The 26,537-nt window shown below is 38.5% G+C and overlaps 1 protein-coding gene and 1 long non-coding RNA gene across 2 annotated transcripts in view; one reads left to right on the top strand and one right to left on the bottom strand.

The window, feature by feature from the left end:
• The window catches only part of LOC116421321, a 34,311-nt gene extending 10,377 nt beyond the window's left edge, over nucleotides 1–23,934 (bottom strand). The window contains exons 1-2 of the long non-coding RNA XR_004231643.1: nucleotides 23,590–23,934; nucleotides 6,134–6,559 (exon numbers count right to left, since the gene is read on the bottom strand). This is a non-coding gene — a long non-coding RNA (uncharacterized LOC116421321). The remainder of the gene's footprint in view (nucleotides 1–6,133; nucleotides 6,560–23,589) is intronic.
• The window catches only part of MEAK7 (MTOR associated protein, eak-7 homolog), a 59,067-nt gene continuing 55,805 nt past the window's right edge, over nucleotides 23,276–26,537 (top strand). The window contains exon 1 of the mRNA XM_023495442.2: nucleotides 23,276–23,417. The gene's annotated coding sequence lies outside the window, so the exon portion shown is untranslated. The remainder of the gene's footprint in view (nucleotides 23,418–26,537) is intronic.

Genomic DNA, 26,537 nt, shown 5'->3' on the forward strand with positions numbered 1-26,537 from the left:
ATGGAGGTAAATACAGCACCTTTTCCAATGCCTCACGCTGCACTGGGACTGAGATAGGAGCTGCTGGGGGGCTTTGTCTGAAAGCTCTGCTAGTTTTCCCTTTGCAACCAGGACCCACACTGTGCCATGGCCTCTGGTGGAAAGGCAGCTGAGCCCTGGATTTCTGCAGAGACAAATGCAATGTCTATTGCAAAACCACAAACTTCCTCTCTGACTTACATGTGACCTCGTAATCTCCTTCCAGCCTGTCGGCTTTTGAAAAAACCATATATGGCAATGCCTTGACAAGCTAGCTGGGCAGGTAAGTAAGCAACCAGCTAAATAATAGCTGGTGGGACAGCTCAAAAGCAAACCACAGGGCTTGTTAAATGCAGAACCCCAGCAGCCTTCAGAAGGTGGGAGGGGCCGCTGCTCCTGATGCCATTTATGGTCAAAATGGCTTTTGTCCCCATAGAAATCAAAAACCTTGAGCCCAGGCCTGCCAGGAAATAGTGGGCTGAACCTGCGGCGGTTCCTTTTGCAAAACCTAAGCTCAAAGAACTCTGAAGTCAATGGGGTCATAACACTCCACCTCTATTTCAAGGAAACCTGCATGTTCTAAGAATCAAACACAGACACAAAAAAACTGTTTGCAAGGGCCCTCCTCACATCTATCCACCAAGTGCTTTGTGCAGTACCTGGCATGTTGTAGGTGTTTAATAAATGCTGGTGGATTGAGTCCCTCATTAATGCATGAGAATTTCTAGGCAAGACTCATTTGCACCATAGCAATCCTAGGAAAATTCTGTTTTCTTTTTCTTCTCTTTTTTATATAATTTTTATTTCAATAATTTATTTTTCAAAATACATACAAGGATAGTTTTCAACATTTACCTTTGCAAAACCTTGTGTTTCAGATTTTTTTCCCTCTCTTCTCCCCTTCCCCCTTCCTAAGACAGCAAGCAATCTGATATAGGTTAAACAAGTGCAATTCTTCTAAACATATTTCCATATTCGTAATGCTGTGCCAAAAAAAAAAAAAAAATCAAAAGGGGAAAAAACACAAGAAAGGGGAAAAAACAAGCAACATACTACATTCAGTCTCCATAATACTCTCTTTGGAATTGCCTTGAATCACTTCACTATTAAAAAGAGCCAAGTCTATCACAGTTGATCATCACATAATCTTGTTGCTGCTTTGTACGCTGTTCTCTTGATTCTGCTCACTTCACTTAGCATCAGTTCATATAAGTCTTCCCAGGTTTTTCTGAAATCAGCCTGTGCGTCATTTCTTATACAATAATTAATATTCTAGTGGCTCTGTTTTCAGTAGTTATGTGTTAACTTGGCGAAACTCGGTACAAAGTACTTCTCATATTTTGACTACCATGAAGCTCTTGGACAAGTCATTTCCCCATTCTTGGTCTCATTTTTCTCAACCACGAACTGAGGGAAGATGGACTCAATGATTCATTGAGATGCCTTCTAATTTCCCTTTCTACTTTCCCTCCTCAAACATATTTATGTATATTCCTATATATTCCAGTAAACTAAGTTCTTTGGGAAAGACTTTGTTCATCTTTGTATCCCCAGTGCTTTGCACCTAATATATTGTAATAATTAATAGCTAGTATTAGTAATAGTAATAGCTAGTATAGTAAAATAATAACTAACAGCAAGAGTTGATGTTGAAAATTTTTCCATGCATATATTTTAAAAATTAAAAAGCTTTAATAAAAATAAATAAAATGCAAAATATAGAAATCACAAAATTAGAATGAAAACATAGGAATAGTGAAATATTTGGCATCCTTAACATTTCCCCCTTATTGCTTCATTTTGTACTTCTTAATATTTATAAAACTGTAGAGCTGAGGCATGAATAATTGGAACAATTTGACTCTGTTTCCCTTGGTTTAAAAATAAGTAAAATTTCTTGACTAATATAATTTTTACTTGGTCTGTTTATTTTTGCTTGTTTTTGTTATTTAACGGGGAGTGATCCAGGAAAAGTGTTATAGGGATGTTTGAGGAGGAAGAGAGTGACTTCAGCTGGAGGTCAAGAGAGGATTAAGATGCGCTTCCCAGAAGAGATGTCCCTTGAAGCTCAGGGTGGACTGAAGAGAAGGACTCTGAAAACAAGTGAGGAGGCAATGCAAGTTAGTTGTGGGAACTGGCTAGGGTGGGCTGGAACAAGGGTGGGGTTCCATGGACGCCAGGTCTGGACTAAAGAGTCCATACTGGACCAGTTTGACTTTACTTAGAAGTCTTAAGAGTCAAGGAATAGGCAGGATTCATCCAATCCAATTCATTCATTTTACAGCTCAGAAATCTGAGATCCAGAAGTGAATTTACTTAACCCCAAGTCACATAGTTATCTTTCTCCTGACAGATTCGGGATTTGGAATTCTAAAGCAGTGGGGAGCTCTTTCTACTGTACGTACAATTTAATGAAGGCATTAAAATTCAAGTGAATGTGTAAGCAGGCATCAGAATAAAGTAGTTGTAATTTCTTCAAAGGTTAGCTTAAGATTCAGCAGGAGCCCTTAACCTTTCCTTAGTCTGGGAAAGCCGATGGATCCCACTTAAATCATGTTTTTAAATTTAAATACAACAAAGTACACAGGATTACAAATTAAACCAATTATATTGAAATAATTATATATCAACAACAACAACAACAACAAAAACCTATATGGGAGAAGAGCTTTAGTGGAAAGGATCCTGCCTGAAGAGCTTGGGAAGAAAAAGAAGGCCCAAAAGTTCAGTCCTAGTGGGTGGGCAGAGGTGGTGGGAGGATCTGTTCCATCCTTGCTGCCCTGTGATGGAAAGGGTGGGGTTAAGTACAAGCATGATTGGATGGATGCAAGACTTAGGTTATTTTGAGCACCAGCTTCTGAGAGCTTCTTATCCTGCTGAACCAAAGCTTTCCCAAGTCTTCCCCCACTCCTCAGGCCTTTCCAAGCTCAGGATATTGTTCCCTAAATACAAATAGGCTAGACTCTGAGATGCTACAGGGAACTTGGAGAGCCAATGGGACTTGAAAGAGTTGGGGAAATAATTCACAGATAAAATAAATATTAAAAACAAAGCACATGTGGAGTGTGACTCAGCTGTAGAAGGTCTGTATTCAAATCTTAGGCTCTGTCATTAATTAGCTGTGAGATCAATGGCAATTTACTTCATTTCACAGTTTTCTCCAAATGTAATGAAAATAAAATCCCCTCTACCATTGCATCTAGCTCTATGGATCAGCAGAAAGAATGCTGGATTTGGAATCAAGAGACCTAGTTTGAATCCTGCTTCCGATGTGTTTAATTGTGGGGTGAGAACCCTTAGTTTTCTATCTGTCAATTGGGGATGACCAGGCCTTGTGGTGAGAACAGTGACTTTATGCTGGTCAGTTTGGGTATCAGGAAAATGAGCAAGTCCTGCCTCTGATACCCATTGGCCAGGTGACCAAATCACTTAAACTCAGTATCATGAGCCACCCTGGCTAGAAATTGTTTCAGATGAATTACTGGTCTCGTATTTCCCCAGCACTTTTCAAATTACAACAGCTCAGTGAGAGAAATAACGAGAAAAGCAATCGGTCCACAAGATTGTATTTAGCGCCTATTGCATGACATTTTACAAATAAGGAAACTGAGATTTAAGTGCCATACTTGCCCATGACCACATTGCCAATTGGTGTGTGAGTCTGGTTCACTCTAAAATCTGGGCACCTTCCGCTCCAAACTCTTTCCATTACAGCATTCAGCCTCCCTCCTTCCCCACGGCCTCTGGACAGGTTGCCAAACTGAAGTGAAGTCACCTGCTTGAGCCAGCCCTGAAGTCAGGGACAGCAAAGAACCAGAAATGCTCTAACACATTCGCGCCACTCCCCAGTTGTTGTATTTTAAGTGTATTACTGCCATCTTGTGGGCAAATAGCAAATTTAATGGCAGTCAAGATGTTCCAATGTCTTTCTTACAAGTGGGAGAATCCCAAGACTCTCAACCAGTGGTTCTCAAACTTTTGTTTTCAGTATCTTTATCCTATTAAAAATTATTGAGGATCTCCCCAAAGCGTTTTTGTTTATCTGGGTTATATTTATAAACATTTACCATAATGGAAATAAAAACTATTTTTGAATTTGTAGACTCTCTAAAAGGGTTTCAGAGATTCCCAGGATTCCCTAGACCATATTTTGAGAACCACTGCTAACTAAGTATCTTCTCTGAAAGTTCTCTGAAGATGATGCCTTAGGAAAGAACCACAAACTCCATACTTCATGGCACCTTATTGGTCTAGTTGCATCGTGCTCTTTGTGACCCCATTGGGGTTTTTCTTGGCAAAAATACTGGGGTGACTCCAAGCCTGGCATTCTATTCACTGTGTCATCTCGGTACCTTTTGCATCCTAAATCAAAGCAGATAACTCCCTGGATCTTCTACTAATTGGTCATACATTTAGCCAAATAATTTCCATTTCAGTTTCCTTATATGTAAAACTTGGGGGCTTAAAAAAAAAAAAGATCTCTACACACCCTGAATCTTCTACTTATTAATCATGTATTTAGCCATATAATTTTCACTCAGTTTTCTTATATGTAAAACTAAGGGGCTTTAAAAAAAATCTCTAAACTCCCTGGATCTTCTACTTATTGATCATATATTTAGCCATATCATTTCTACTCAGTTTCCTTATATGTAATCTAGGGGGCTTAAAAAAAAAAAAAAAGATCTCTACGGGTCTCTTTGAGTTCTTATGCTCCGTAGAAAAGCAACATGGGAAAAGTAGCAGACCTCAAGTCATAAGAAACTGGGATACTGGTGCTTCTGATATGAATCACCTATGTTAACTTGGGAAAGACTCAACTTCACTGGTAAGATAATGATGGTGGTAGTGGTGATGGTGATGGTGATAATGGTGATGCAGTGATGATATTTCTTGCACTTACCTTAGTGTTGTTGTAAGGATTAAATTAGAAATATCTGTAATATATCTTATATACCTTTAAAAAAAAAAAAAAACACTTTGTACCGGCAACACCAAGATTATATGATGATCAATTCTGAGGGACATGGCTCTTCTTTTTTTAAATGAGATGATTCAGACAGTTCCAATAGTCTTGTGATGAAAAGAGCCATCTGCACTCAGAGACAGGCCTGTGGGGACTGAGTGTGGAACACAACATAGCATTTTTACTTCTCTTGTTATTTGCTTGTATTGTTTTCTTTCTCATTTTTTTTCCTTTTTGATCTGATTTTTCTTGTGCAGCAAGATGTTTATGGAAATATGTATAGAAGAATTACACATGTTTAACATACACTGGATTGTTTGCTGTCTAGAGGAGGAGAGAGGAGGAAAAAAATTGGAACACAAGGTTTTACAAGGGTAAATGTTGAAAATGCATATCTTTTGAAAATAAAAAGCTTTAATAATAAAAAAGACCAAAAAACACAGAATTGGCCTAAAAAAAATAAACAAACAAAAAACCAACTCTTTGTACTTGTAGTGTAAAGTAGAAATTTCAAATATGCTGCCTGAGGGCTTCATGGGGCCTGCAACGCTTCCAAGTAAAACTTGAACCAGACTAAAAAATATATATTTATTCATATGTATTATATATTTGTATATATTTATTATATAATTACATATATAACATGTATGTAACAAAAGAAAAAACTACACTGGAACATAGATAATGTTAATATTTAATTTTCTAAGTCAATATGCTGCCTACAAGTATCCTTATGAACAGATTAGTGATCGCATTTGTATCCCAGTTTGACAGCACTGTTCTAAGGCACCTTTAGCTTCACATTGTCCTTGCGGTCCTGATAACTCTAAATTATTTCATTCTTTTGTGCAGGATCCAGCTCCAACTGGCTCTGGAGAGCCGATTGTTAAATTTTCAGAGTGAGCATTTATACCTTGGAAATCAATGAATACAACATATCAGGCTCTACCTTGTATAGGAAGGACAAAGTATCCTGCCCGTTTTACCTGGATGCAGGTAAATGCAGCTAAAAGGTTTTACCTGATAATACATAGGGAGGCATCTTGAAGAATCATCAGCCCCCTACTCCTGCTATAGAGAAGAAGCTAAGAATATTGTACCCATGACTGGCAATATACTCCATTAACTGAAATACAGTAATATTCTTACTCTTCAGGCACTGACATCGAGATGTATCATTTGCTCTGATATCCCTCCTCCAGCTCATATTCCTTCGTGTTTCAGTTTGTGCCTCAAGCCTTCCATTGTGTTAATTAAAATACACAGCCAATGGAGGTCTATTGCTTTGTCATAGTTGTGCATCACTGGCCAGTATCCATCTTCTGAGAAAGCTTATTAGTTTCTGAGGCGGCTGCAATGAACTGAGGCATTTCTATTAAGATGAGTAGGGAAAAGTAACTGATTCTGATACAGCAGATATAGAAATCCATTTTCTTCATCTCCGACTGGAATAGAGGAAAGACGCTTAGAACTCATGAGCTCTAGATGTGCAATCTTGGGCAAAACGTTGCTCCCTCCAGCCTCAGTTTCTTTGCAATGGGTAGAACCCATTGATTCCATCATCTGTCAAATGACCTGGAGGAGGAAATGACAAACTACTCTGATATCTTTGCTAAGAAAACCCCAGTGGGGATCATGGAGAGTTGGATGTGACTGAAATGACTGACCAAGAGATTGGGCAGTGGCTAGAGACCAGAGTCTGGAGCCAGGAGGACTTGAGTTCAAATCCAGGCTCAGAAATGTACTAGCTGGGCAAGTCATTTAATTTCTGGTTGCTGCTCCCTGAACACAACATTCCATCTTCTGCCTCCCTCTGCCCAGTTGGAGCCCCCCATCTGGATGCACCTCATCCTAAAAGTATTTATCATGCACTTTTCATATCCCAGGCACTGTGCTTTCCCTAAAGAATATTACATTATGGGAGGGTGGGGGTGGAGAGCTCACAATATAGACAAAGATAAGTAAATATAGACAAATGTTAGTGCTTAGCTCTATTTATGAGCAGAGTCATTTGCATGTTGGCTCCTTCCCATTAGATTACAAGCTCCCCAAAGACACCCTTTTTGTCTGTCTTTGTATTCCCTAGTGTTTAGCTCAATACTGGGCACCCAAGAAGCATCTAAGAAAAGTTTGTTGGGGCAGTGAAGTGGTGTAGTAGATAGAGCACCAGCCCTGAAGTCTGGTTGTGAGGGATGTACAAGACTCTTACCAAAAATGATTACTCAGAGATCACTCAAAATAGAAAGCAGAAAAGTTGTTTATTAAACCTCCGGAGGATGAGCCGTCCCATCATGAGATAAGAAAGAGAAAGCTTGCTGTAGGAGGGCTAAAGAAGTAGTGAAGAAACATAGCTTTTATATAAGAGATTACATCACAAGTAAGAGAGCATTGAGAAGGGAAGGGGGAGGCATCTAATTAGTTGTTGCTATTTGGAGAGATTGGAATGGAAGTTTTCTGTTTCCCCCAAATCTCCTAATTTCTAGGAAACAAAAAATCAGGCCCTCAGGCTTCATCTAGCAGATAGTGATCCAGCTAATAGACTAAATATCAATAAATATCAAATACTGATAAATGTCATCAGCTCAGGTTAAGTAAATAGGTTTATAGCTGGCCAAGACTCAAGTAAATATGGGCCTGCACATATTATACAGGCCATAGGGGAAACACAGAAATAATGAAAATAAAATACAGAAAAAGAATTCATACATTCCTGTAAGTTCTTCACCTTATCTCTCTATTCCACACATGGTCTCAGACACTTAACACTTTTTAGCTGTGTGACCCTGGGCAAGTCACTTAACCCCAATTGCCTCAGCAAAAAAAGGAAGGAAGGAAGGAAAGAAGGAAAAAGGAAAAAGAAAAGTTTGTTGACTGATTGTCTGACAAAGTTGTTTCAGAGGCAATGGGATCAAACTGAGGGAGAGGTGGAGGGCTGGGGAGGACCTAAACGGGTCTCTTGTCCAGTTTGGAACTTGAGGAGAACCTTGAAAAAATCTAGGGATCTAGAGACAGAGGTGTGTTCCAGGTATGGGGGACGGTCTATTCAAAAGGACCAAAGGTACAAATGGAATATGGTTTAGAAGGGACTTAGCAAGTGGGTTGATTTGGTCAATGAGTCATTGTGTTGGAGTCCAGCTTCAGTGAATATTCAGGGTGAATCTGTGTGAAAATCCACAAGGCCAGGCGGAAAGATTATCACAGAGGGAAGATAATAGTGTTTTGAAGGACAGAGATAGATTTCTTGCAGAAGGTGAGACTTTAGCTGGGACTTAAAGCCAGGGAAACCAAGAGGCTGAGGAAGCTTGGAGAACATTCTGACCATGCGAAACAACCAGAAAAAATGCCCAGGATCGGGAAATGGAATGCCTTGTGGGACGAACAGCAAATAAGACTTCTCTGGATCACAAAGTACTTGTGGGTTTGGACAGAGAATGCCATCAGCAAACAGAAAAAGATCTATGGAGATTGAATGTAAATCAATATGCTATATTCACTTCTTTTTAATTTTGTTTTCTCTCCCATGGATTTTCCATTTTGCTCTGATTTTTCTCTCCAAACAATGATGCATAAAGCAATATGTATCAAAAATTAATAAATTAGATTTAAAAAAACAAAGTACTTGGGGGTGAGAGAAGGTAGGTGATAAATGACTGTAATCTATGAAAAGCTTTAAAAACTATTCCAATCATTTTATATTTGATCCTAGAAGGAAAGAGTCACAGATCAGACTTATGATTTAGGAAAATATTAATAATAGTAGTAGCTAACATTTATATAGCACTGTGCTAAGTGCTTTCTTTACAATAAGTCATCTGATTCTCACAACAACCCTCAGAAGTAGATGTTACCAGATGCTATCATTATCCTTTTTTTTACAGATGGAGAAATTGAGGCAAACAGTGGTTAAGTGATTTGCCCAGGATCACAACAGCTAGCATATGCCTGGGGTGAGATTTGAACTCAGCTCTCCCAACTCTACACCCTAGAGTCCAGTCACTGATCTGTTTTCGTCAAGTCATAACAGTAGTGTTCAACTCTTCATGAATTCATGTGGGGTTTTCTTGACAAAGATACTGGAGTGATTTGCCATTTCCTTCTCTAGATTATTTGATAGATGAGAAAAATGAGGCAAACAGAGTTAAGGGACTTACCCAGATTTACCTATCTAGTAAATAAAGATCTAAGGCTGATTTTGAACTCAGGTCTTCCTGACCTTAGACCTGGACTCTATCCTTTGTGCTTTGTTAGGAAGAGGAGAAGGGTTTGTGGCAAGGGAGAGAGGGAGTTCCTCTTTGAACATGTGGAGTTTAAGATATCTATGGGACATCCAGTTTTGAGATATAGGCAGCTGGAAATGCAAGACTGGAGATCAGATATTTGGGGGCTGGATAATTAGATTTGAAAATCATCAGCATAGAAATGATTGTTGAATCCATAGGAGTTGCTGAGATCATATAGGATGGGAAGAAAAGAGAATAGGGACCAGGACTGGGTCTTGGGTGTACGAATAGTTAGAGGGACTAACCTGGATGAAGATGCAGCAAAGGAGACTGAGGAGGAGCAGTCAGAGAAGTAACGGGAGAGGGAGAGACAGGAAAGAGTAATGTCACAGAAATCTAGAGAAAAGATTGCCAAGAACACCATGACTGACAATGTCTCGGGCAAAAGAGGTGTCAAAAAAGAAGAGGATTAAGAAAAGGCCATTAATGATTTCAGAGAGGCCTGGAGAGACTTATATGAACTGATGCTAAATGAAATGAGAACCAGGAGATCATTGTACAAGGCAACAACAAGATTATTTGATGATCTATTCTGACGGATGTGGCTCTTTTCAACAGCAAAGTGCTTCAGGCCACGTCCAGTGGTCTTGTGATGGAGAAAGCCATCCACATCCAGATAGAGGACTGCGGGAACTGAATGTGGATCACAACATAGTATTCTCACTCTTTTTATTGTTTGCTTGCATTTTGCTTTCTTTTCCTTTTTGATCTGATTTTTTTTTTTTTTTGTGCAACATGATGTTTATGGAAATATGGATAGAAGAATTACACATGTTTAATATAGATTAGATTACTTGGCGTCATGGGGGAAAGGAAGGTAAAAATTTAGAACACAAGATTTTGTAAGAATGAATGTTGAAAATTATCCATGTATATATATTAGAAATAAAAAGCTTTAATAAAAAAAAAAAAAGCCTATTAGATCTGGCAATAAAGGGATCATCAGTGACTATGGAGAAGGAAGTTTTAGTTGAAGGTTGATATTGAAGGCCAGGCTATGAAGAGTTAAGAAGCATGAAAGAAATGGCTATATCTATTGCAGCCTACTTCCAAAGAATTAATATTGTCTGAATACAGACTAAAGCATATTCTTCCTTACATCCCCCCTTTTCCTCCCCTTCCCTCCTTTTCTCCTCCTCTCTCCCTCCTCCCTCCCTTCCTTCCTCCCTCCCTTCCTCTCTCCCTTCCTTCCTTCCCTCCTCCAGAGCTCTCTCCTTTTCTTCCTTCCTCCCTCTCTTCCTTCCTTCCTTCCTCCCTCTCTCCCTCTCTCTCTGTTCCTTCCTTCCCTCCTCCAGAGCTCTCTCCCTTCCTTCCTTCTTCCCTCTCTCCCTCTCTCTCTCTCTCTCTCTTCCTTCCTTCCTTCTTTTATTCTTTCCCTCCGTCCCTCCTTTTTATTCAAGCCTTGTACAAAATTACTAATATGGAAATATTTTATATGATTGCACATGTATAACCTATATCAGATTGCTTACTGTCTTAGGAAGTGGGGGAAGGAAAAACCAAATTTGAAACTCAAAACCTTAAAAAAAAAACTACACACACACAAATATTAAAAAGTTTTTACATGTAATTGGAGAGAAAAAAAATATTATTTTTAAAAAGATAAAAAATGTGAACTATAGATTTGTATAACTATACATATGTAGATCTGGGAGAAATCCAAATAGATATAATATTTAAAACCTTGAGAAATGATGATCTCATCATTAAGAGAAAAAGTTTAAGGAGAAAAGAGGGACCAAGACAGAGCCTTGGGGGATGCTCACCACTGGAGAGTGGTGATGATGTTAATCTCACTCAGCAGAGGAGACAAAGGCACAACTAGCTAACTAAATAGGAACAGAACCAAGAGAGAGCAAAGTCGCAAAAAGGAAGGAAAGAGGAAGCATGTTGGAAGCAGGGGAAGGCCAACAGAGTCAAATGCTGCATACAGAGCAGGGAGAATGAAGACTGAAAAAAGGCCATTGGACATAGCATCAAAGGAATGAGTTAGAGAGTCCTCTGCTTGCGCAGTAGTGAAGAGGTCAGATTGCAAGAAGCTGAGAAGTGAAAAAAGGGGAAGCTGATTCCGGAAATGTAAAAGACTATTTTTTTTCTAGGAGTTTGGCTGTAGACAACACCCCCTTGATGTATCCTAATACTCACACTGGGGTGACACACAGCTGTGAACCCACTGAATCAGCAGCAAACCCAGCAGTGCTCAAGGGTTTCCTAGGAAAGGGCAGAGTTTTGCTGATTGGTTTTCCATCTTTGATGTCACAGTCAGTAGGTACCAGGGATTGGCAGAAAACCTTGCAGTATAAATTTCCAGACCTGTAAGATTCCAGAAAAAGAAGGGATGGCCTGCTTAGGGCAGAGATAAACTGGGTCTCCCCCCAAAAAGCTAAGACCTGACACCAAGGATTTTGCCAGATTGTCATAATAATTCCATTTTCGGCTGAGAAAAGATCACAAAGCTTTTATAAGTTCCAACTTTATCTTAACTCAGATTTTTAGATATAGAAGGGTCCTATGTAGTTCAAATTCTCAAATCTATAAAGAAACTGAAGTAAAAAAAAAAAAAAAGGATGATACAGATAGTAAGTAGGACGGCCCCCTAAGATTTGAATTTGTCCTTTAAATAAAAATTAAGTTCTTTTACAGCATACTTATTTTGTATAATCTTCCTAGGCTTTAGTTTATTTATAAAATGAAGGTATTAGACTAGATAGTCTCGTAGAGATCTTTTGTGCTCTATGAATTTTCTTCATTTGTAAAATGGGGATAATAATAACACCTATCTTCACTAGATTGTTGTGAGGATTATATGAGATATTTCCAAAAGTGTTTAGCACAATGCCCGGAATGTGATTTTTTATTTTTAGTCCTGTCTGATTCCTTATGACCTTATTTGAGGTTTTCTTGGCAAAGGTACTAGAATGGTTTGCTATTTCATTCTCCTGCCTATTTTACAGATGAGGAAACTGAGGCAAACAGGTTGAAGTGACTTGCCCTGGATGATATAGTAGGAAGTATCTGAGGCAGCTCTATCCACTGCATCACCTAGCTGCCTTCTGGCACAGAATAGATATTATATAAATGCTTAGTCCTTTCCCTTCTGTTTGTAATCTTGAGAGACTATGGCCTGGGGAATCAGGAATCTGGTAGTGAATTATTTCAAAGTTTGCTACTCACAGCAGGTTAAGTCCCCAAACCTCTCAAACTAAAAGTTACAGAGAAGTGGAGAAAGTTTCTACTCTTGTGAAAACCCCCACTTCAATAAATAAACATCCAAGTTCAAAGCAAAAAAAAAAAAAAAAAAAAAATAGATTATATTGCAGATAAGATGTTCTCCATAAGTGAATTTTCCACATAATTGAAGTTTACTTTTTAAGTACAAAACTTGAAAAAACTTAATCATTTTGGATGGAAATCTTTTTTTTTTTTATGTTTATCACATATTTCTGCACTCCTTTAAACACAGAAAATTAAATATACTTTTATTTATTTTTTTTTTTTTTTCTGTTTTAGCATCATTAAAGAAAGTGTGGTCACTGACCTCTTTTTCCCTAAAGATAGCAAGAGGAAGGGGGGCACTTTGTCAGAAATAGTGACTAATGAATCCTGAAGTAGATCCACTAAGCACTAAAGAAATTTGATCATTCTTCTGATTGCCAAGAACAACAATAACAAAAAGCCAGCACCTGGTTCTGTTTATCTTAGATAGTGAATATATAAAGGAAGTCATCTCTCTACACTCCCAAACAGAGCTATATATGGGCTGGGCAACTGGGATTTAGGACTGACAACTTTGTTATTTCAGTAGATAGAAACTGCCAAGTTTAGCACCTAGCCAGCAAGGATAATTAATTAAAACAGGAAACTACCCCAGCCAGCCACCATGTTGGCTTTGTGACCATGATCCACACATCCTTGTTGTCCCAAAAATCTCAGGTTTTTCCTTCTGAACTCAGTTAACTTTGTTTTAAAACTTGATTTGAGTTTACCATTCGTATTATTTTGAGTATAAAAGGTTTTCAGCCTCAATTTTCAGGAGCCATTCAAGTAAATCTGTAATCTTAACATGGTTAGTTCTTAGTTGGATTTCACATATACTATGACATCAAAATCTGAACAAAAAGAACCCAGTGTACTGTTAAATGTACAATTTTTCTACTTTTTTGTTTTGATATCAGTATAGCTGAATTCTTTCTGATTATGAGCTATGTTTCTTTCCCCTAAATACAAGCAGATCATTAAGACCATCATTATGAATACTAATTACTAAGTGTATAGATAAAAAGACAGGTATAAATAGAGGAAAAAAGAAAAAGAGGGGAAGGAAGGAGGGGGAAAGGGAGGCAGAAAGAGAGACACACACAGAGAGACAAAGAGACAGAGAGAGGAAGGAAGTAAGGAAGGCAGAAAGGAAAGGGAAAAAGGAAGGAAGGAAGGAAGGAAGGAAGGAAGGAAGGAAGGAAGGGAGGGAGGGAAAGAAAAGGGGAAGGAAGGAGGGAGGAGGAAGGAGGAAGGGTTCACATAGTGAGGCCTCTTCTGGCACTATTGAAGTATAAAGACTTCTATTCCAAATGGCTTAAAACTGTTGAACTTTGAGAATTCCCCAGTTTGCCTTTCATAGTTCAGTTTCTCCCACTTATCAGGGAATTATTATGATTCCAAGGAAATTTGTCTCCAGCAGATTCCTCATCCTTTCTAATTTTGCAAAAGCTGGCTAGGAAATGCAACTAATCAAGTGGATTAGAATTATAGTTTGCGTTTCCACATCTAGAGAATTAGGGAAATGAGGCACTGATAATCTAGAAAATCCACAAAAAAAAATTTGACCTTCCCTTCATTCCAGAGAAGTTTGAATTATTATGGAATTGAAGGATAAAATTTCTTTAAAATATATATATGTGTGTGTATATATATATTTTGCTAAAGCAATTGGGATTAAGTGACTTGCCTAGGGTCACACAACTAGGAAGTGTTAAATGTCTGAGGCCAGATTTGGAATCAAGTCCTCCTGACTTCAAGGCTCATACTCTTCACTGCACCACCTAGTGCCCCTAAGATAAAATATCTTGATATTATACAATACTATCCATATATTTTCTTCATTTCTGAATTACTAATTTTTTTTCTGTGTTGTCTGTTGGCATTCCCATATTGTCTAAGGCTTTCACAAAATTCCCCCAAAATTTCCATTTAATTTCTTATATCAATCTATGATATATCAAAACTTAAGTGGGGAAAGTCGAGATGTGGATGGGATAACTATATGTCTAAGTTGGGACTTACAGGACCCTAGATGCTCTTACTGGTAAAAGAGTACCTTATAAACTATGTAAACATTGGCTGCTCAGACATTTTTTATTTCTTTTCATAGATAGTTTGAATTTGCAAATATAACCTTGAAATTCTAAAATCCTGTGATTCATAAGTGAAGTATGTCATGCTTTATTACATTGTCATTTAGTTGTTTTGAGTCAAGCCCTACTCTTCACAACCCCATTTGGGGATTTCTAGGCAAAGATACTAGAGTGTTTTGCCATTTCCTTCTTCAGTCCATTTTACAGACGAGGAAACAAAGGTACAGAGGGGTGAAGTGACTTGCCCAGAGTCACACAGCTACTAAGTATCAGAAGCTGGATTTGAACTCATTTATTTGAGCCTTTCTGACTCCAGGTTGAGTCAGGATAACACGAACAATAACATAATGGGGGGAGGTAATATGGTGCTACCTACTTCTCCACTATAGGTCACCTGTTCCTTCATTTGTTTTCCTAAGATGTCATAGTATAATGATAAGAGAATTGACAATGGGATCTAAAGGCTCTGATTTAAGATCTAGAATTGCTATTTACTTATTGTATAAGTTTAGGTAAATCATTTTCCCTTTCTGATCCCTTATCTATGAAAAGAGAATAATGCTTAATGCTTTTGTGTGTGTGTATGTGTCCTACATATATGTTACAGAGTTTCACTGAGAAATTAGCTTGGTAACTAAATATTTTAAATTTCATTTCTAAACAAATCACTCTAGGAATATGTTATTATACCATATTCTGCCTTTATTTTATTTGAGTTTTTACATGGTTTTATTCCTCTTTCTCCAGTCTAATTACTGAACTTATGAGGTAATCTAAGTGGAACTATAGTTTGGGATTTGAAATTGGGAAACTGAGTTCAAATCCTTTCTTAGATACAAGCTGTGTGACCCTGGTCAAGTCATTAAATCTCTCTAAACCTCACTTTCTCATCTCTAAAATGAGAGGGTTGAATTCAATAGTAGTAGGTAGAAGAGAAATTAGAGCCCTAAAGTTCCAAGACTTAATTTTTTTTTTAAATTATAGAATCCTCTGGCAGTCTGTTAAAGTTTATAGATTACTTCTTGGAATCATATTTTTAAATATATTAATACACAGTTATAAAGGAAATCAATTATACTGAAATGCAATTATCAAAATATTAAACACACACAAACATGACCTGCTCCCCAAGTTCATGGACCTTTTTACCTTTTGGAGTTTGCCACCAAATGTTGGGGCATAGGGGTGCTGAACCCTCCAACATATTGGGGTCTCAGGACTCTCCAAACAGGCCACCAAAATGATGGAGTTACCCACCAAATGTTGGGGAGAGAGGGTTTTAGATCCCCAAAGTATATTGGAATTATAGGCCAGAGTTGAGAGTGTAGTGCCGAAGAAACTGAGCAAGACAGAGATTAGAGACCAATAGTTTATTAAATGGAGAAAGATACTGGACCAGATGGATCTTGGTCCCAGGGCTGGACAGCAAGATTTTTTATAGGATAACAAGAACAGTGACATAATCAGGGAGGTACCTAGGTGGAGATAACCTAATGGTGGGGGAGGCCCCTAGGATGACACAGTGGAGGGAAGTTACTGATATTCTCATGACATCTAAAATGGATAAACCTTTATACTGTCAAACATTTAGAAGGAATGTCTATAACCTAAAGATATAAAACCTTCATTTCATTAACCATTTAAGAGGGAATGATTATAGCCTGGGGTTTTGGGGCAGAGCAACTGAGGGAGACCTTTATTTCATCAAACATTAAGAGGGAAAGGTTATAACCTGAGGCAGAATAACTAAATAGGACAATTGGAGAAAAAAGTGTGTCATGACATTAAAAGGGAACTTTGGCACAACAAGAGTTATCAATTTATAGGCTTAGACCTTTTCCAAATCAGAGGGCAAAGATTTTATTATGCTGCTAACGGTGAGCTAAATCCATAAGGGTTTTTAGCAAGGGTTTTAGCATTTAACAAAGAGAAAGTTCCCTAGACAAATTCACAATCAGGTGGGGTAGGGGGAGTGAAGTGGGGGAGGGGAACATCCTTAAGAAGGAAGACACCATTAAGGCTTGGCAAGTACCTAATGAACCCTTGACTCAGTAAAGTAAGCTAGATTATGCTTAGCAAGTTATTGAAATTCAGGTAGGTATTTTTGTAATGCAGAAGAAACTGAAGCAAGATGATTAGAGAGTTTTTAATATTTTATTTGAAAGGGACAGATTTACTGGGACCAAATGGATCCATGGTTTGGTTCCAGGGATGAATGAGACTATCGTCTCCAAGAATCCAGCAATGAATGTTGGATACAAAGATTCTTTTAAAGAGTAACATGAATGATGACATAATGGGGGGAGGCACCTGGGATGGGGATGGCATAATGGTGGGAGGTACCAGAGATGGGAAGAGGCACCTGATATTCTAATGATGTCTAAGATATAAGATCTTTATCCTATCAAACATTCTGATGATTAGGAGGAAGGGGTGGTGTTTGAACATTACAATTAGGAACTGAGGCAATCTAGGACAATTAGGGAAACTGGGTCAGGACAATAAAAGGGAACTGTGACACAACACTTTTGTAGGGGAAATATACCCTGGGGTGGACATCCTAACTTGGCTTTCAGATTTGGATACAGTTAACTGTGGAATTAAAATGGTTTGATCAATGTAAAGAATTCAGTCAAGAATTCTACCAGAGACCTCCTCCTGAAGGAAGACTGTAATAAAGTTCCATTTAAACAACAAAAGAATCGATTAAGACCAAAAGGTTAAGATCATCAGTGCTCCTCCTTACTTGCCATGGAGAACTTGGGTTGTAAAATTCAGGCTTTCTCTCCATAGTGTCACTCCTCAAAATTTTGTTCCTACAAAAGATCTGGAATCCCTCCCTTATCTGACCCCTGATTAAGAACCCCTACATTCTAGTTCAGCTTCAATTGAATAATGAACCTTAAGTCCAGAAAGTGAAATTGTTATAACGAAGAAGGGACTCCAAAACTAAAATCTCCTTCAACTCTGCCTCAGTGAGGGACCCCATCTGAGGGAAACAAGACAAACAGTTTGTTATCTAGGTGGGGTTGGTTCAGTTAAAGAAACTCAATTCTATTCAAATTCCAGCTCAAGCTGAAACCCATCTTGTAGATGAGCCAACTTGGGACTCCACTCATTAGCCCCCTTCGGCTTGTAGCTCCTATTATAAAAGAGTCAATCTAAAATCCTCTCTTTGCAGAGGTTCTAAACACGCCATGCTATGCCATGCTAGGCTATGCCAAGGAAGCCTCTGCCCACTGGAATAATATTCTTTTCCAGTGCTATGCTCTCTTTACCTTCACCTATTTCCCTAGGTGTCTCTTTGTCAGGATTTCTAACCTTACTCCTAATCCCTATAATAAACCTTTTTTTATCAATCTAGGTTTTCAGGTCTGTAAATTCCTTTACAGAGAATCTCTGCACCACCAGAAGGGGTTTCCCCCAAACTCCCTACCCTTGTGCCAAATCCCAAGGGAGTGCAGGGGAGCCAAATCTCTCCATTTGGTTCCCTGAACCCTGAACCTGCCACTAGACCTTATCATTTAACTCCATGACCACTAGAAACCCTAATCTCATTTTGGTTCCCTAAATCTAGACCTTATCACTGGTTCCCTATGAAAGGGAACCCCCCAACCTAAACCTCATATTTTGGTTTCCATACCGGGAGCCCCCCAAACTAGACTTCACTTCATCATATTTTGGTTCCCTGACTCATCAGCCTCATCAATAGGATGTCACAGATGGAGTTAATTACATGGTTAGAAGCCTTCTTTGATGATTTTAACCCATAAATCTCCCTCTCTCTTTCTCTTTCTCCTCCCTCTCCCTCCTCTCTGTCTCTGTCCTTCTATCTCTGTCTCTCTGTCTCTGTCTCTCTCTCAAACTTCTTGTATATGTTTAAGATAATATTGAGTGAAGAACAATTCTGTCTAATCTCTTAAGGCCAAAGGTCCACTCTAGAATTTGTGCTTTCTGGGTGCAACAAAGAAAGGGCAAAAGAATTATCTTTAAAATCAAATGAAAAGAAATCTTCCATTATGCCTGGAAAGCAAATCCTAAATAACTACCTGTTATTGTTCTTTTATTATTATTATTATTATTATTCACTAAAATACTCTACTAATCCCTCATTGTGACTTGGAAACACTGGGTGCACTGAGAAATGCTTTTAAAAACTAGTTCCCCAATTAACAATAAATCAAGCTTTGATTTGTAGGGTTTGATGATTTGAGAAATGTAAAGATACTGAAAATTTAACAATTAGCTCTCTAGAGTACATTTAACCTGACTGCTACACATCTCTAATTAGAGGTAACCTTGGGATCCAGAAGGGGATTCTGGGGGATCTAGAAGTTCTGGATGGTTAGAGCTATGGATGTAGCACCTACAATGATGAAATTTTAGGCCTTTGGACTATAATTAAGTGAGCAATTTCAAGTTGGTAAGGCTGATGAAGTCCTTTATGTTGTTACTGTTGAATCATGTCCAACTCTTGGTGATCCCATTTGAGGTTTTCTTGGCAAAGATTCTAGTTATTTGTCATTTCTTTCTCCAACTCATTTTATAGAGGAGAAAACCAAAGAGGGTTAAGTGACATGGTCATGACTGATTTCAAATGTTCATCTATTAATACTGATCTGTAATACCTTTTCACAGCAATAGATACTACTAAATATTGTTTTTAACTCAAGAGCATATGGCTTTAATTGAGCATATTTGCTGCTCAGAAAGCATTATTGATATTTGCCTTAACACATTAATTACATTACCAATGAAACACTTCCATTTGAAATCATTGACTATTTGATCACAAGATTTGACAAGATTTGAGTCTTGAGGACAGTTTTTTAAGTTCAAAAAAATAGCAATCTTACCCGTAAGGTAAAAAAAAATTGTCATTAAACTTTTGTTCCTATAATTTTCTTGCTTAAATAATAAAAAAAATAAATAGATCAAATGTCATGGTAAAGCAATACACCTGGCATTCAAAACACTGTCCAATTATAACTGTCACTCGTAATCTGTCCTATATCAAGCAGGTAGAAGTGATGAGTGACCATGTCTTTGTCCCAATTACCAGTTCTGCCATGGTAACAGTAAAAATAACCATAAAAAGTAGCTACAAAGTGCATATTGACTGTGTTCCAATAAAACTTTTAAAAAATGGTTTTAAATTATTTTAAAAAAAACTTTTAGGAACCATTTTTAACTTTCAGATTTGCAGGCCATAGTTTGCAGATGCCTCCTCTGAGGAAAGAACTAAGTACACCTTCATGACCACTCACTTTGTTCTCTGTGAGTGTAACAGGATATTAAATTTTTCCTTCCAGGAAGCCTTGTTTTTTAATTGTTTCATATTGATATGGGTTTGTTGTTTTTGATTCTTTTAAGCATATATAATGTTATTTCTTTGTTTAATTATTGACATGTTAACTCTACTTTTATTTTGTCTGATAATATGGTTGCAGTTATATGGATCTTGTATTTGGTAAATTTTGCTCCAGTTTCATTTTGATTCTCTTTCTTCATTTTTGAGATGTGCTTTTTATAAATAACAAATTTAGTTCATGCAATCTCTTTCATCTCATTTAATAAGATTTTATATTATTAGTCTATTAATATTATGGAGCAAAGTATATGTTTTTCTTGATGTATTGATTTTTTTATCTCCTTTCTCTTTGTTGGTACTTTGCTCCTGTGATTAAATTACTTTGCAACTTGTGATTCCATAAGCTCTCATCTTCTATGCCCTTTTCCCTACTGTTTTTCTGGTTTGAGTGGGGAGGTCTTACTCAACTTAATTGATTTTTAAAATTTAATTATCTATTCCTTTTTTGGTCCTTTATTATTCCCTTCTCAAGTAATAAAAAGTGAGGTAAGCAGAACCAGAAAAAAAAATATTTAAAAAAACAATGTAGATACAAATTATAATAAGAATAAAAAAGCCTAAGCAGCTGGGCTTTGAAGAAACACGGGAAAAAGTACCTCTCATCTCTTTACAAAAATGTCGGACAATGTGTACAAGATTGCCCAGAATATCTCACACAGTTGATGTTGAGTTTTGCTGTGCTTCTGGCATACCCTTTCCCCCACCCTTTTTATTTTTTTCCTTTTAGTTAAGGGTGGGTTTTCAGATGTAAGATGAGGGATAGGTTTAGAAATATAAATGATGTGAAAATAAGATATGAACATCTTAAAAAGAGATTCTTTTCTATTATTCTAGAAGTATAGTAAAAAGGTGAATTTTGTGCCACAGTATTGGGTTCAAGGGACCCCAGAATATTGGCATTTTGGACCAGTAATACACATGTCCCAAAAGAATTTGGAGACTTAGATAAGTTTCTAAGTTAAGAGTTGAAGTTTAATTATGTTTCTAATGTTTCTAAAGCAGGTTAAATTCCAAGAGAGGAAGATAGCAAAGAGCAGAGAGAAAGCAGGTAAAATTATAGCAAAGATTGGTAGAGATGAAGGTGGGGAGTGCAGAACAAAGAACAGCGTTGCATAAAGGGCTTACAAACCCCTTTCTTCTTTCGTGAAACTAATAAGTGTTTGTCATTTGGGTCCAGGGATGAGGGAGCAACCGGGACTCTTGGATGACAAACCAGACATCTTTGAAGGATAGCTTAGGGGAATAAACCCATTCCCTCTTTCACACGCGTTCTCCAAGGTCGTGCCGCATCACTTCCGATATTTCCATTCCTAAGATGACTACATCATTTTCAAGGTCAGGTGATATGGGCTTTCTTGAAAAGTAGTGGGGTCTCTTATATCCCAAAGAGATTATAAAGAAGGGAAAGGGACCTGTATGTGCACGAATGTTTGTGGCAGCCCTTTTTGTAGTGGCTAGAAACTGGAAACTGAATGGATGTCCATCAGTTGGAGAATGGCTGAATAAATTGTGGTATATGAAAATTATGGAATATTACTGTTCTGTAAGAAATGACCAACAGGATGATTTCAGAAAGGCCTGGAGAGACTTACACGAACTGATGCTGAGTGAAATGAGCAGGACCAGGAGATCATTATATACTTCAACAGCAAGTTGATGTTCTGTTGGACCTGGCCATCAACCAAATCAGTTCCAATGGAGCAGTAATGAATTGAACCAGCTACGCCCAGAGAAAGAACTCTGGGTGATGACTAAAAACCATTACATTGAACTCCCAATCCCTATATTTATGCACACCTGCATTTTTGATTTCCTTCACAGGCTAATTGTACAATATTTCAGAGTCTGATTCTTTTTGTACAGCAAAATAACGGTTTGGTCATGTATACCGATTGTGCATCTAATTTATATTTTAATGTACTTAACATCTACTGGTCATCCTGCCATCTAGGGGAGGGGGTGGGGGGGTAAGAGGTGAAAAATTGGAACAAGAGGTTTGGCAATTGTTAATGCTGTAAAGTTACCCATGCATATAACCTGTAAATAAAAGGCTATTAAATAAAAAAATAAAAAAAAAAATAAAGAAAAGTATTAGGGTCTCTTACTATCGGGATTTCAAGAGGACTTGAGCTCAAATTTTGGTTCTGCTAAGTGTCCTTGGGCAAGTAATATAGTCATCCCTGTTGGATTGTTAAAAAAAAGAAAAGTGCCTTATAAACTACAAATGCCTTTTATTTACACATGATAATTTTGGTTTTCAGTCTGGTGTCATCTAGGAATCCTTTCTCAGAAAATGCGTTAAATGTATAAATTAAATTCACTGCATCACAAAGGGGAAAATATTGAAACCGTTTTTTCTCTCTCTCCCTCCCTCCTTCTCTCTCTGTGTCAGGGTCTCTCTCTTTTCAAGCCCACAAGGTTTTAGATTTAGAATGTTTGCCCTAGATATCTAAGCTAGACGGCTCAGCGGAGAGAGAGCTGCGCATGGAATCTGGAGGGGTTCAAATTCATCCTTAGACACAGAGTGAGTCACTTAACCTCAGTTTCCTCAATTGTAAAATTGGTCCAGCAGGATGGTTGAATCTGACACATTTGCGTAGTATTTAGTGCCCGGCACAAAAAACGTGCTATAAAATGCTAATTTCCTTCTTATATAAGCATTTATGTAAATGTGTATTATTTTGCTCTATCTAAACAAAAATTAACTTTTTTCAAAAAACGTCAAAGGAACTGGTAGATCAAGACCTCAAGGCTGGCAGCTAAGCCTCAGGGAAAGTCCTCCCCTTCTTGATTAAAACTGGAAGAATTCAACCTGCGCGTAAGAAAATAAAGCAGAAACTACATTTCCCAGCAATCTGTGCATCGCCTCTCCCCGCCCCCTCGGACGAGCCCATTTGTGGTGATAGCGTTTAGTAAAATAAGTTTTAAAATAAAACAGGCTCCATCAGCTTCTATATCTTTTAAAAGATGTCGCTTCTTCATTTTACATATTTAGTTACTGGAGGGTGGGGATAAAGGAGTGGAAGGAGCTTCACTGGAAATAAGCCACTGAAAAGTCCTCCCCTCAGAAAGTCCTTCCAGTGAGTCCTCCCCCCTCCCTGCCATTACCAATTCTAGCCTAAACGCCCATGGTCCCTCCTCTCTTGAAGCCCGAGTGTCCTGTTGGACCCACCCTCAGCACGCTTCATTGGCTACGGTCTCCCTCAGATCCCGCCTCCCATTCGTTTCCCCTCCAATGAGAGCGAATGGCTGTCCGTCAGAGGCGTCTCCAGGTAACGAGGGGAGAGGAGCGGGGTGTTAGTCACGAAATCTGTCCAGTTACAGAGGCATGGGGCAAAGAAGGGTGCCGGGCTCCGGCGCTGCCGACAGGGCCAGAAAGCCTAACAACGGAACACGGGCGCTGCTGGCCGGGCCCGAAGACTCCGCTTGAGGCGAGTCGACAACTTCAGCTGGGTTCTCGCGACCGGCTCCGCGGGTCGGGCTCTTGAATATTAATGAGGCCTCATGGTTATTCATTAGGGAGCGCGCGGCTGGGCCCGGATAAGGGGGGAGGGGGGAGTTTCTAGGACCGGCCGTCGGGAAGGGGGTGCGTGCGTGCCTTACCCTTCTCCTTTCATCCAGGGCCATCTCCAGTCATCTTGAGCTATATCCGGGGACCCAAATGGCTCTGGAGGGGAAAGTGAGGCAGGTGACCCTGCTCCCTCCCTTAAATCCGGCTCCCTTGCCTGCCACGGCATCACCTCCCTGATGTCACGGTCCCCTTCGGAAAAACCCCTGCCACGGGGTGAGGAGAGGCCCGAGGGGGAGGGGGAGGGGGAGGGGGAGGGGGAGGGGCCCGTTTAGTGCCCAGAGCAGAGGGCTGAATTTGAAACGGGAGCCCGGTCTTGGATTCGAGTTCGGCGCTCCGGAGCAAATCGCGTCGTCCTGCAGCCCGTGCTAAGGCAACAATCCTTTAACCGGCGCCTATTGTAACATCACAATAGCTAGCGTTTATCCTGCGCTTTCAGGTTTGCAAAGCGCTTTGTGAACGTCCAAGTTTGATCTTCGCCGCTATCCCGGGAGGTGGATGATGGTTATCATCCCTTTTGACAGAGGAAAGAGCTTTGAGGTCCGGGGAGGTTAAAATGACTTGTTCCAGTGGAAAATGTACCCTGAGAGCTAGGCCTACTGGATGAACTGTTTGCTTTCCCACTTGCTCTAGTATTTTTTAAAAATATATTTACTTTGTAAATAAAAACTTTTAAATCTTTTAAAAATTTAATCTTAAAAGTTATTTTTAACATTTTTTTTAATAATAGCCTTTTATTTACAGGATATATGTATGGGTAACTTTACAGCATTGACAATTGCCAAACCTTTTGTTCCAATTTTTCCCCTCCTTCCTTCCCTCCAACCCCCTCCCCCAGATGGCAGGATACCCAGTAGATGTTAAATACATTAAAATATAACTTAGATACACAATAAGTATACATGACCAAACCATTATTTTGCTGTACAAAAAGAATCAGACTCTGAAATATTGTACAATTAGCTTGTGAAGGAAATCAAAAATGCAGGTGGGCATAAATATAGGGATTGGGAATTCAATGTAATGGTTTTTAGTCATCTCCCAGAGTTCTTTCTCTGGGCGTAGCTGGTTCAGTTCATTACTGCTCCATTGGAAATGATTTGGTTGATCTCGTTGCTGAGGATGGCCAGGTCCATCAGAACTGGTCATCATATAGTATTATTGTTGAAGTATATAATGATCTCCTGGTCCTGCTCATTTCACTCAGCATCAGTTCGTGTAAGTCTCTCCAGGCCTTTCTGAAATTATCCTGTTGGTCATTTCTTACAGAACAGTAATATTCCATAATATTCATATACCACAATTTATTCAGCCATTCTCCAATTGATGGACATCCATTCAGTTTCCAGTTTCTAGCCACTACAAAAAGGGCTGCCACAAACATTCATGCACATACAGGTCCCTTTCCCTTCTTTATAATCTCTTTGGTATATAAGCCCAGTAGTAACACTGCTGGATCTTAGCATTCATTTTTTAAAAAGGTTTTTAGTTTCTCTCTCACTCATTGAGCAATATATCAATTATACTGTGAAATCGTGTAAATAGAATTTTAAGATGAAGGTAGGTGTGTATAAGTATCACCTTTTGCAAAGGTTTGAGAGTGCCAACAAACTGCCTCTGAATATTTATATTTAGTATGGATAGAAAGATATGCTAAAGATGTTGGCAGGAATAAAATAAGGAATAAAGAAATTAAGAATTTCCATTCTAGAAATTAGTGATGATCTCAGAGATATAGTGATATGAATAGGCTAAAGATACTGTTAGAAGTAATGAGGGAGCAGGTAAAGATTAGTTTGAGATAGTAACAAGAAAAAGGATTTATCAAATCATCAGACACTTATGAGCTAGGTGCTGAGGATTTTAAAAAAATGAAAAACAGTCCTTATTTTTTACATATTATTGGGAGCATAAAATAAATTTGGCCAGAAACATTTTATGAAAGGTGTAATGTGAAATAGAAGGGAGCTTTCAGTCACCTAGATTTGAAACCCCCACAATCATTTCTGTTTAGTCAGCTGCCAGGTCTTAACTTTGGCATCATTTTCCACCACTACCCATGTGGCACCAACTTAGTTCAGCCTGCCTTTCTGGGCCCTCCTTCCTAATCCATTATTGATGCAGCTATGAGAAATGAGAGATCTTTAAGTACAGATCTGATCACCTCAGGCCCTACCCTTGCTCAGAATGCTTCAGTGACTTTTTATTTGTCTCCAGGATAAAATACAAACCCATACTTTGTTTCCAGCAGTACACTCTAACAAATATTGTTTTGTGTCAGATTCAACAATTCTGCTAGACAAATTTTACAATTTTACAATTGAGGAAACTGAGGTTAAATAACTCACTCTGAATTTGAGGCTTTTCACACTCTGGATCTAACCTATTTTTCTAGGTTTATTTCATAGTACTCTACTGAACAAACTTATTTTCCATCAAATTGACCTATATGCTCTTCCCCTCAGAAGTGCCTTTGTTCAGGCTGTTTCCTTCCACCACCCTCACACTCACACACACCCTCTACCTCCTTGGAATCCTTTGGTGAATCCAAGGCTTGAGTCTGTTATCTCCTCCACAGGGACTTCACCAGTCAAGGAGGATGAGACTCTTCCTTTTTCTCCCTCCTCCCCCATTACTTCATATTTACCTTTTTCTGTTCTTTCCCTCAACACAACATACATAAACACCTTGAGGAAATTGATGGGTTCAATTTCTGACTGTTCTGTGTCATAGTAGGTTCTTTAGAAAAGGAAGGCTTATTGAATTGTTGAAATGGAATACAATCAATTATCCTTTCTCCTTATCACCTTCCACTAAAGCCAGTAAGTAACTTTATTGAGTAGATGTTCTACAAAAGTTGATCTGCCCTAATAAACATTTTAGAAAGTGTCCCTCAAATTGTTAGGAATTGAGGATGTTGAATTTCCTGATTGATTTTAAGATCCTGACAGTTTCCTCTTCCTCCTTTTAAATTACTTATCTT

The sequence above is a fragment of the Sarcophilus harrisii genome, chromosome 2 (genome assembly GCF_902635505.1).
Source record: "Sarcophilus harrisii chromosome 2, mSarHar1.11, whole genome shotgun sequence".
NCBI classification, from domain to species: Eukaryota; Metazoa; Chordata; class Mammalia; order Dasyuromorphia; family Dasyuridae; genus Sarcophilus; species Sarcophilus harrisii.